The 10739-nt window shown below is 45.6% G+C and overlaps 1 protein-coding gene across 1 annotated transcript in view; it reads left to right on the top strand.

Annotated features, from left to right (window-relative positions):
* The first annotated feature begins 3601 nt into the window (after nucleotides 1–3601).
* The window catches only part of MAP2 (microtubule associated protein 2), a 209765-nt gene continuing 202627 nt past the window's right edge, over nucleotides 3602–10739 (top strand). The window contains exon 1 of the mRNA XM_056861555.1: nucleotides 3602–3668. The gene's annotated coding sequence lies outside the window, so the exon portion shown is untranslated. The remainder of the gene's footprint in view (nucleotides 3669–10739) is intronic.

The following is a 10739-nucleotide window of genomic DNA, read 5'->3' as shown; positions in this document are numbered from 1 at the left end:
CCCAGGTATAATTGTTGCTCATTTTGTGAACTTTGCAGCTCTGTGGAGAAGAAGAAGAAGAGTTGGTCTTTGTATGCCAACTTTGTCTACTTTTTTAAAGAAAAGCAGATCGGTTTACAATCACCTTCCCTTCCCCTCCCCCCAACAGACACCTTGTGAGGTTGGTGAGGCTGAGAGAGCTTGAAGAGAAGATTGGCCCTTATAATAATAATAATAATTAAGAAGACTAGCCCAAGGTCAGCCAGCTGGCTTCATGTGTACGAATGGGGAATCGAACCCGGTTCTCCAGATTAGAGTCCGCCACTCATGTGGAGGAGTGGGGAATTGAACTTGGTTCTCTGATTAGAGTCCACCGCTCTTAACCACTACACCATTCTGGCAGGAGCTTTGCATTAAGGTGTGTTCCAGTACCAGGCACTCTCTAAGTGAAAGAAGTTTGCACTATAAAACTGGTTGGATCCAGAGGTTCCATCAGCTTAATGAATCTTCTTCCAATGAAAGACAAGTTATTTAACAGGTAACCAAAGAGGATTTTGCAGAGCTGGGGGAAAAAAAAGTTAAAGTATGATTCACAAAATACAGACTTCTGAATTTTAGTGCCAGGAATATTGTAACCATTTGCTGTTCTTGTGCCAAAAGAGAAGTTCAAGTGGCTGGGGGTTACGATCCCTTGGTTAATTGTACCCTGGCTTGAGGAAGCACCATTCGCCAACATCTGTGTGATCACTGTGTGATCACAGCTCCTGGGGAGGGGCCATGGCTCAGTGGTAGAGCATCTGCTTGGCATGCAGAAGGTCCCTGGTTCAAGCCCCGGCATCTCCAGTTAAAGGGACTAGGCAAGTAGGTGATGTGAAAGACCTCAGCCTGAGAACCTGGAGAGCCACTGCCGGTCTGAGTAGACAATACTGACTTTGATTGACCATGGGCCTGATTCAGTATAAGGCAGCTTCATGTGTTCAAGTCAGTTAATAATTCAGGTATCCCACTCTGAAAGGTTTCAGAGGGTACCCGTGTTGGTCTGCAGTAGAACAGCTAGATTAGAGTCCTGTAGCACCTTACAGACCAAGGATTTTGGGGGAGGGATTGTGGCTCAGGGGTAGAGCCTCTGCTTGGCATGCAGAAGGTCCCAGGTTCAATCCCCAGCATCTCCAGTTAAAGGGACTAGGCAAGTAGGGGATGTGAAAGACCCCTGCCTGAGACCCTGGAGAGCCGCTGCCGGTCTGAGTAGACAATACTGACTTTGATGGACCAAAGGTCTGATTCAGTAGAAGGCAGCTTCATGTGTTCATTCTTTCACTTGAGAGGTAACTAGATATATTCTTTGAATTTCATTAAGCAGGGTTTTTTTAAAAAATGAACAGATAACTTGTTTATACCTGGATAGAGGGCCATCTCCGGTCCAAGTCTTAGCAGGTGTTCCATAGTTTCTCGGCTTTTCCTAGGATGCAGCTTACTGGCTTGGATCGTACACTCAGCGTGTCCTACTTAGTCTCTGAAGCATGAGAGCATTGCAGTAGGTTGGGCCCAGCAGGCGCCGGAGCCACAAATGAATTCCTGCAGTTTATTGGTCTGATCGCTTCCCCTATCTCTTCATGAGGAGAAGCCCCAGCGCGGGGAGCGAGGGGGTTCAGCGTTCTCCTCGTGAGAAGTCCGCACTCCTTCACCCAGGGGTCAAGGGAAGTATAGCACTCAGCATTTTCTTCTGAGTGCTAAGGCACGGCAACAAGTTTTCTGAGCGTTGTTCCGTCTTTTAGCAACATATAAGTGTCTCGGACAAAAAAACAAAGAAACCTTGCCCTGTATATGCAGTGTGGTGTAGTGGTTAAGAGCGGTGGTTTGGAGTGGTGGAGTCTGATCTGGAGAAGCGGGTTTGATTCCCCACTCCTCCACATGAGCAGCGGATGCTAGTCTGGTGAACTGGGTTTGATTCCCCTCTCCTCTGCATGAAGCCAGCTGGATGACCCTGGGCTAGTCACAGTTCTCTCCGAACTCTCTCAGCCCCACCTACCTCACAGGATGTCTGTTGTGGGGAGGGGAAGGGAAAGAGATTGAAGGCCAGTTTGATTCTCTCTTAAGTGGTAGAGAAAGTCGGCATATAAAAATCAACTTTTTCTTCAGATGAGGCACCATTAAAAAAATGGGAAATCTTTTAACTTTCTGTGGAAAGCAGCACTATTAAAGGTTCACGCTCCCATTTTCTAGAGGGAAGAAACCACTAAATTGTTATGTTAGTTCCCTATCGTCTTCATTTACCTTTCTGTAGCTCATGTGCCATCTGTCTCTAATCACATTTTCATCCCACCAAGGAGCTTATGAAGCAGCTTAAGCCAAGGATCTCAGGGTTGTGCACATAGTTCTCTCCTCCTCCTTTGCTCTCTCGACAACCTTGTGAGGTGAGTTAGGCTGAGAGAGAGCAACTGGCCCAGAGTCACTCCGTATGGTTCATTTGTGACTGACCAGAATTTGAACCTGGGTCCCCTGCATCCTAGATCAACCACTGTGTAATAAGAACATAATAAAAGACCTGCTGGATCAGACCCAGGCCCATCAAGTCCAGCAGTCTGTTCACACAGGGGCCAACCAGGTGCCTCCAGGAAGCCCCCAAGCAAGACAACTGCAGCAGCACCATCCTGCCTGTATTCCACAGCACCTCATAGAATAGGCCCACTCCTCTGATCCTGGAGAGAATAGATATGCATCATGACTAATATCCATTTTGACTAGCAGCCATGGATAGCCCTCTCCTCCATGGACAAGTCCATTCCCCTCTTCAAGCCTTCCAAGTAGGCAGCCATCACCACCTCCTGGGGCAGGGAGTTCCACAATTTAACTAAGCGTTGTGTTAAGAAAGACTTCCTTTTCTCTGTTTTGAATCTGTCACCCTCCAGCTTCAGCAGATGACCCCGCATTTTAGTATTATGAGAGGGAGAAAAGCTTCTCCCTGTCAACTCTCTCCCTGGTATCATCACCAGGGAGCCTATTAAAATCACATGCGTCATGCAAAGCTTGCTTATCTTGGTATGGAAGTTTGGGGCAAGCGATAGTACTTTCCGCTGTTTTAGCAGTGTTAGCAGTTTGATGTGAACATAACTTACATTTTCCTTTTCAAATTAACATATCAACAGCAACAAATGAAAAGGCCTGAGCATGTTCCTCGTCTAAAGGTCCATAGCGTACTAGCTTTGCACCTTATAACCTTTGGTGTCTCCAAACTAATTTCTCAGGCCCCTCCTTTAGGTCGAAGTGGGCTGTCAAATTTCATACACGGCAAACGTCCTGTGCCGTTGGTGGTTGTGTGCTGAGTCGAAGGGGCTAAGTTCTCTCTTCCGACAAGTTAAAGTAAAACTAGCAGGGAAGATCCAAGGAAAATGTGATCAGGAATCAATGTACTGATGAGTTAAAATACTGGGCTTTTTTTCACGTTACTGTAATTCCTTTCTAGAGCAGAGCTGGATGGTAAATGGATTCATGGCTATTAGCTAAGCTGATTAACACGACTTTCTTTTCCTCGTATGGTTTTGGAAGCCTACATTTTAGAATGATGCGCTCCGTAAAGTATCCCTTTCAATTCATTTGTTTCTCCTTTTTCTGTATCTATTTCAGAACCAGGCTGAAGTTTTGCATCGTCGACTAATCCAGAGGGCAGTGTGCTGGAATACCACAACCAGGTCAGTGTGTTTGAGTTTCTCCAGTAAGGACAAAAGACGATTAACACATAATTATTTTTAACACTCCCTGATGCAGCAATACTCAGTGCTAGGTAGGATTAATGGCATGTAGCTACTGGTTAGAAGCAGATTTAGGGTGGTTTTGTGGGCAATATAGGATGGTGAAAAAAATGCAAAACATTTCTTACAACTGGATATGTGCTTTTAATATTCAAAACAGGAGCTAGGATTACAATAGAGATATGCTTTTAAGTAAGGAGCTTTCAAAGCAAGTGAGAAGCAGAGGTGGTTTGCCATCGCTTTCCTTTGCAGAATATTCCTTGGTGGTCTCCCATCCAAGTATTGACTCTGCTTAGTTTCTGAGATCTGATGAGGTTGGGCTATACCATGCTGCCTTCCTTGCCTGGAGCTAGGATTAGGGAACCAGTAAAAAATGTCAAGGCTAGAAGAATGAGTGAGGAGCCCTGTGGCGCAGTGTGGTAAGCTGCAATACTGCAGTCCAAACTCTGCTCACGACCTGAGTTCGATCCCTACGGAAGTTGGTTTCAGGCCGCCGGCTCAAGGGTGACTCAACCTTCCATCTTTCCGAGGTCGGTAAAATGAGGACCCAGCTTGCTGGGGATAAAGGGAAGATGACTGGGGAAGGCACTGGCAAACCACGCCGTAAACAAAAGTCTGCCTAGTAAACGTCGAGATGTGACGTCACCCCATGGGTCAGGAATGACCCAGTGCTTGCACAGGGGACCTTTACCTTTACCTTAGAAGAATGAGCAGACAACCATATTGGAGTTATATGGCTGGATCTTGAGGGCAAGAAGATGTGCTTTGGGGATTTAAATTTTTACATGTGTCCGTATTGCCGTGTATGTACCTGTACATGAAACACAAAAAAACCCACAACAGATATAAAGCTATATCGTACATTGTGCTCTTTCAGCTTTGGCTGATTTAGCAACTGCATCTCTTCTGGAGCCAATGAACTTGACCACTGTTGAGCATGCTCTAATCTAGCAAATTCTTCCCTGGGGTTGTCCTTGAAGAAGATACATTGGGAGCTTCAGGTGGTCCATAAAGCTCTGATTGTCTGCGGAGCTGTCTTGTAGGTACACAGAATTATGAACCCTTAGGGATTTCAGAGGTTATCAAGTGTGTCATCTATCAGGGATGGAGTGTTTTCACCAGTGGCTCTGATACCGTGGACAAACTAGAACGTGTCCAGAGGAGGGTAACAAAGATGGTGAGGGGTCTGGATACCAAATCCTTTGAGGAAAGGTTGAAGGAGCTGGGTATGTTTAGCCTGAAGAGGAGAAGACTGAGAGGGGACATGATAACCATCTTCAAGTTCTTGAAGAACTGTCATATAGAGGATGGTGCCGAGTTGTTTTCTGTTGCCCCAGAAGGTTGGACCAGAACCAACTGGTTGAAATTAAATCAAAAGAGTTTCCGTCTAGGCATTAGGAAGAATTGTCTAACAGAGTCAGTGGAACAGGCTTCCTCGGGAGGTGGTGAGCTCTCTTTCCCTGGAGGTTTTTAAGCGGAAGCTAGATGGCCATCTGTCAGCAATGCTGATTCTATGACCTTAGGCCAGTGGTTCCCAACCTTTTTTTGACCAGGGACCACTAGGACTTTTTTGTTCGGTGCAGGGACCCCAAGGTTCAAAATAAAAATTCCGAGAATTTGAAAATAAACTTTAATCATAACTGTTAGTTAAACATTAAACTTAGAATAATATTTGAATATATTTTTATAATAGAGAACTTTTAATTGAAAATATTAATTTATTATGGGTTTATAACTTTGTTTCGCGGACCTTAATTTAATTCTCGCGGACCCCTGGGGGTCCACGGACCCCTGGTTGGGAACCAGTGCCTTAGGCAGATCGTGAGAGGGAGGGCATCTTGGCCATCTTCTGGGCATGGAGTAGGGGTCACTGGAGGCCTATTGGGGAAGTAGTTGTGAATTTCCTGCATAGTGCAGGAGATTGGACTAGATGACCCTGGTGGTCCAACTCTATGATTCTATGATATTAGGTGCTTTGGAACACAGGCAGGACAATGCTGCTGCAGTCGTCTTGTTTGGGGGCTTCCTAGAGGAACCTGTTTAGCCACTGTGCGAACAGACTGCTGGACTTGATAGGCCTTGGTCTGATCCAGCAGGACTTTTCTTATGTTCTTACCAGGATACCGCTACAGGGCCGGGTTGTATTGCAGCACAGTTGAATTTAGTACATTTAGCTGGGTTGCATTTTGTTTACTCAATGGAAAAAAATACGTATTTTTGATCTTAACCTTTTAAATAGACGCTTTGTTTCTCAGAAAAATAGGCTAAATAGAGGTTTGCTATGAATCATCCCTTAGTGGGAGAAAATATTTAAAAGGGCACTTTGCATCGCTGTGTAAAGAAAAGCTAGAGCTGCTGTTATATAAACCATCCTCCTGTTTCTCATTCTCTGATTTAAGCAAATTACTTTCTTTTTTATGTGTGGGTTATTTTTAGGATTTTAGGAATATTTGTTGAACACATGAAGCTGCCTTATACTTAATCAGACCTTTGGTCCATCAAAATCAGTATTGTCTACTCAGTCCGGCAGCGGCTCTCCAGGGTCTCAGACAGGGGTCTTTCACATCACCTACCTGCCTAGTCCCTTTAACTGGAGATGCCGGGGCTTGAACCAGGGACCTTCTGCATGCCAAGCAGATGCTCCACCACTGAGCCACAGCCCCTCCCCGAATTATCTCATGTTGAATTATCTCATGCCAGAGGGGCAGAGCTGGAAAAGCCCAAGATAATTGGGTACCTGGAAACCTGATGCATGTAATTACAATTATTTCTTGAACATAGAAAAACTGCCTCAACATAGCCACTGGTGTGGTGCTTAGAGCGCTGGGCTAAGATCAGGGAGAGCCGGGTTCAAATTCCGCTTTGCCATGCCACAGCCTTCATGATCTTGGGCCGGCCAGGCTGAGAAAGAAAATTAGACTGTTGTCGTGTGGATGAAATGAATGAGCTGCCTTGAAGTAAGCGGGGGGGATGCATAAAATAAATAGCCCAGTATTGGTTTTACTGGTTAGCAGTGGGTCTCTCAAGCTGCAAGCAGAGGTGGTTGCTAGCTCACCGTGCTTACTGAAATCCTTTTTTACCTTGAGTTGCCAGGGACATCTGGTGCTTCGTGCATCAGAATGGAGTGGGGAGAGGCTGTGGCTCAGTGATAGAGCATCCGCTTGACATGCAGAAGGTCCCAGGTTCAATCCCCAGTGCCTCCACTTAAAGGAATGAGGTGGTAGGCAATGTGAATAGACCTCTGCCTGAGACCCTGGAGAGCCACTGCCAGTCTGAGCGGTGGATTCTGATCTGGAGAACCACGTTTGATTCCCCACTCCTCCACATGAGCGGTGGATAGGGTTGCCAATCTCCAGGTGGTAGCTGGAGATCTCCCGCTATTACAACTGATCTCCAGCTGATAGAGATTCGTTCCCCTGGAGAAAATGGCTGTTTTGGCAATTGGACTCTATGGCATTGAAGTCACTCCCCTCTCCAAACTCCGCCCTCTTCAGGCTCCGCCCCCAAACTCCAGGTATTTCCCAACCCAGAGCTGGCAACCCTAGCGGCAGACACTAATTTGGTAAACTGGATTTGTTTTCCCACTCCTCCACATGAAGCCAGCTGGGTGACCTTCGGCTAGTCACAGCTCTCTTAGAGCTCTCTCAGTCCCACCTACCTCATAGGGTGTCTGTTGTGGGGAGAGGAAGGGAAGGGGGTAGTAAGCCGGTTTGATTCTTCCTTAAGTGGTAGAGAATGTCGGCATATAAAAACCAACCTTCTTCTTCTGCATAGCAGCGTAGTATAGTGGTTAAGAGCGGTGGTTTGGAGCAGTCGACTGTGATCTGGAGAACCGGGTTTGATTCCCCACTCCTCCACATGAGCCACAGGAGCTAATCTGGTGAACCATTTTGGTTTCCCTACTCCTACACATGAAGTCAGCTGGGTAACCTTGGGCTAGTCACACTCTCTCAGCCCCACCTACCTCACAGAGTGTCTGTTGTGGGGAGGGGAGGGGAAGGTGATTGTAAGCCGGTTTGATTCTTCCTTAAGTGGTAGAAAAAGCTGGCATATAAACACCAACTCCTCTTCTTCTGAGTAGAAAATACTGACTGTGATGGACCAAGGCTCTAATTCATTATAAGGCAGCTTCTTGTGTACCACTAAGAACAGTATGATGCTGACATCCGAAACATGCATTTTCCCAGCCTTACTAAACAGGAATTATTTAGATTGCTTTGGAGTCACGTGGTTGGAACGCAGCAAGCTTTTCAAGGACTTGATATGGAACAAAAAACAGCACTTCTTTTTAAAGCAATTAGAAGGTAGCAAAGGTACACAGTGGGTGAGGAAACCGCTGTGGTATGTTTTAAGTTGCAGCCTTGTATTAATTGTTTCTGTGGCACTTTAAAGTTTGCTTCAGGAAGAGTGCATTCTTCGTACTGTGGAGTCCTTTCTTTCTGTGCCTGGCACGTCAAGAGAGCAACAAACCTGAAGTGTTGAGTCTTCAGTGTTAAGTGGGATGTTTCTATAAGAGAAATAGAGTGTAGAACAGGGATGCATTCACTAAGATTTCAGGTGGAGGAAGAAAATCAGTGGGGGTCAGGGGGCTACTTTTCACTAGCTACTTGTAGGGTTGGTTCCGGGATTAGATGAAAACATTGTTCCCGACCCACTGTATCAGACAACTGTCACTCATGTATCTGAAAGCCACAAATGACGATGGACTGGGTGGGTCAGGGCCCCCAACATGGTGCCCACCAAGTGTTTTTAGGAAGTGGGAGGGGCCAGGAGGGGCTTTCCCCCAGCAAGTCTTCTGATTGGCCATCAGAAATTTGATTTGAAAGTGACAAAGGGTTCAGTCCTTGATATTTTCATGTCAATTGGGGTGGGAGACCAAGCCCAATGAGGAAAGGCTGAGGGATTTGGGAGTGTTTAGTCTGGAAAAGAGGAGGTTGAGGGGGGGACATGGTTGCTCTCTTTAAGTATTTGAAAGCTTGTCACTTAGAGGAGGGCAGGAAGCTGTTCCTGTTGGCAGCAGAGGAGAGGACTCTCACTAAAAGGCTCAAATTGAGGTCGGAAAGGTAGTGGCTTGATATTATGAAAAATATTTTTACAGTAAGAGTTGTTCAGCAGTGGAATCAGCTACCCAGGGAGGTGGTGAGCTCCCCCTCACTGGCAGCCTTTAAGCAGAGGCTGGCCAAGCACTTGTCAGGGATGCTCTAGGTTGATTTTGCGTTAAGCAGGGGGTTGGACTAGATGGCCTGTATGGCCCCTTCCAACTCTGTGATTCTGTGATTCTGTGAGATCAGGCAGATATTCTAACACATGAAGATAAACATTGTACTGAAGAGTTAATATTTAGACCTACCCTTTACAGTAGCCCTGTTCACATGTTACAGTGAACACATATACCGTACAAGGATGATCAGGGGCCTGGAGACCGAGCCCTATGAGGAAAGGCTGAGGGAGTTGGGAATGCTTAGTCTAGAGAGGAGGAGGTTGAGGGGGGACAGGATTGCTCTCTTGAAGTATTTGAAGGGCTATCACTTCAAGGAGGGCAGGGAGCTGTTCCTGTTGGCAGCAGAGGAGAGGACTCGCAATAATGGGTTCAAATTGGAGGCGGAAAAGTACTGGCTGGATATTAGTTAAAAGTTTTTTACAGTAAGAGTTGTTTGACAGTGGAATCGGCTACCTAGGGAGGTGGTGAGCTCCCCCTCACTAGGGAGGTGGTGAGCTCCCCCTGTAAGCAGAGGCTGGACAAACACATGTCAGGGGTGCTCTAGGCTGATCCTACATTAAGCAGGGGGGTGAACTACATGACCTGCATGGCTCCTTCCAGCTCTATGACTCTATGATATGGCAAGTGGGAATGCATTTTTGTAATGAGCCTGGATGCAAAACCTAACACTGTTAACAAATCTGAAAAAAATTTGTAACAAACAAAAACAAACTGAACCTGAATAATGCTTCTGGCCTCATCCATAATTTCTAGAAGAGGTAAAGTTATCCCATAGTGGTAGCAGGCAAACATCTGGTATGGCTGAAAAGACCTGTGGGGAAAATGATCATGGCCATCGTTTAATGCGCTTCTCGCTCTTTCTCCCTTTCATGCAGTGCACCCCAAAAATGAGTCTCTGCCTCTCCACTCACCCCACTCACCTCTCATGATGATGGACATTTTGCAGATATGAAATGAAGTCTAGCTCGTTTTGAGGATAGAGAGAAGAGGGCGATGCAATATTCATCTGGCAATTCAATCTCACACGAAAGAATGAACAAATCAATTGTTCGGTATTCTTTTTGTGTGTGCAAGCTCCAAACCGTTATGCATCACAATGCCACTAGTATTAGCGGTATCTGTAGTAATATTTACCCCGGTACGCTGGTAGGCGCTGGTACGCAGCGTAGTAACCTCTTGCTTTCGCTAATGAATGTGCAGTTTCCTTTGCGGTAAGCAGCTTCTTTGTTCGCTGCTGGTCTCTGAACGTTCGGCATGTTTTTCAGTCAATGAGAACTGCAGGGGAATATTTCTCTCGAACCGATTCGTTGGCTCCCGGACCACCGCTGGCATGTCACCGTTTGATCCGTTCAAGACTTTTAGAGGAAATTGTTCTGATAGGTTGCATAGCATTCTGTTAGCCAGATCGTTTATTTTTTTAAAAAAGGGAATCTGCAGCAAGCCATGCTGTCTCACATTAAGTGAATCAAAATGAAGCTTCCCCAAAGAAGCTTAGAGAAAACTGGTGTATAATGTACTTTAGATAGTACATAACGCCTAAAGATATTGCAAAGGCAAGTAAGGGATTTGATGGAAAGTGTTGGAAATGTCAAAGCATAGATGCGACATTCTATCATATGTGGTGGTCTTGCAAAAAAGCAAGAAAATATTGGAAACTGATATATGATGAAATTCAAAGAATATTGAAAATCAAATTTGCCCTAGATACAAAAAAGTACGTTGTTAAATATTTTGCAAGACAATATGCCAAAAATATATATCTGGAGAACCGGGTTTGATTCCCCACCCTT

This window comes from Euleptes europaea, chromosome 15, assembly GCF_029931775.1.
Source record: "Euleptes europaea isolate rEulEur1 chromosome 15, rEulEur1.hap1, whole genome shotgun sequence".
In the NCBI taxonomy this organism is placed as follows: Eukaryota; Metazoa; Chordata; class Lepidosauria; order Squamata; family Sphaerodactylidae; genus Euleptes; species Euleptes europaea.
Note: the sequence above shows the minus strand (reverse complement) of the source record. Positions and strands in the feature narration are given on the sequence as shown.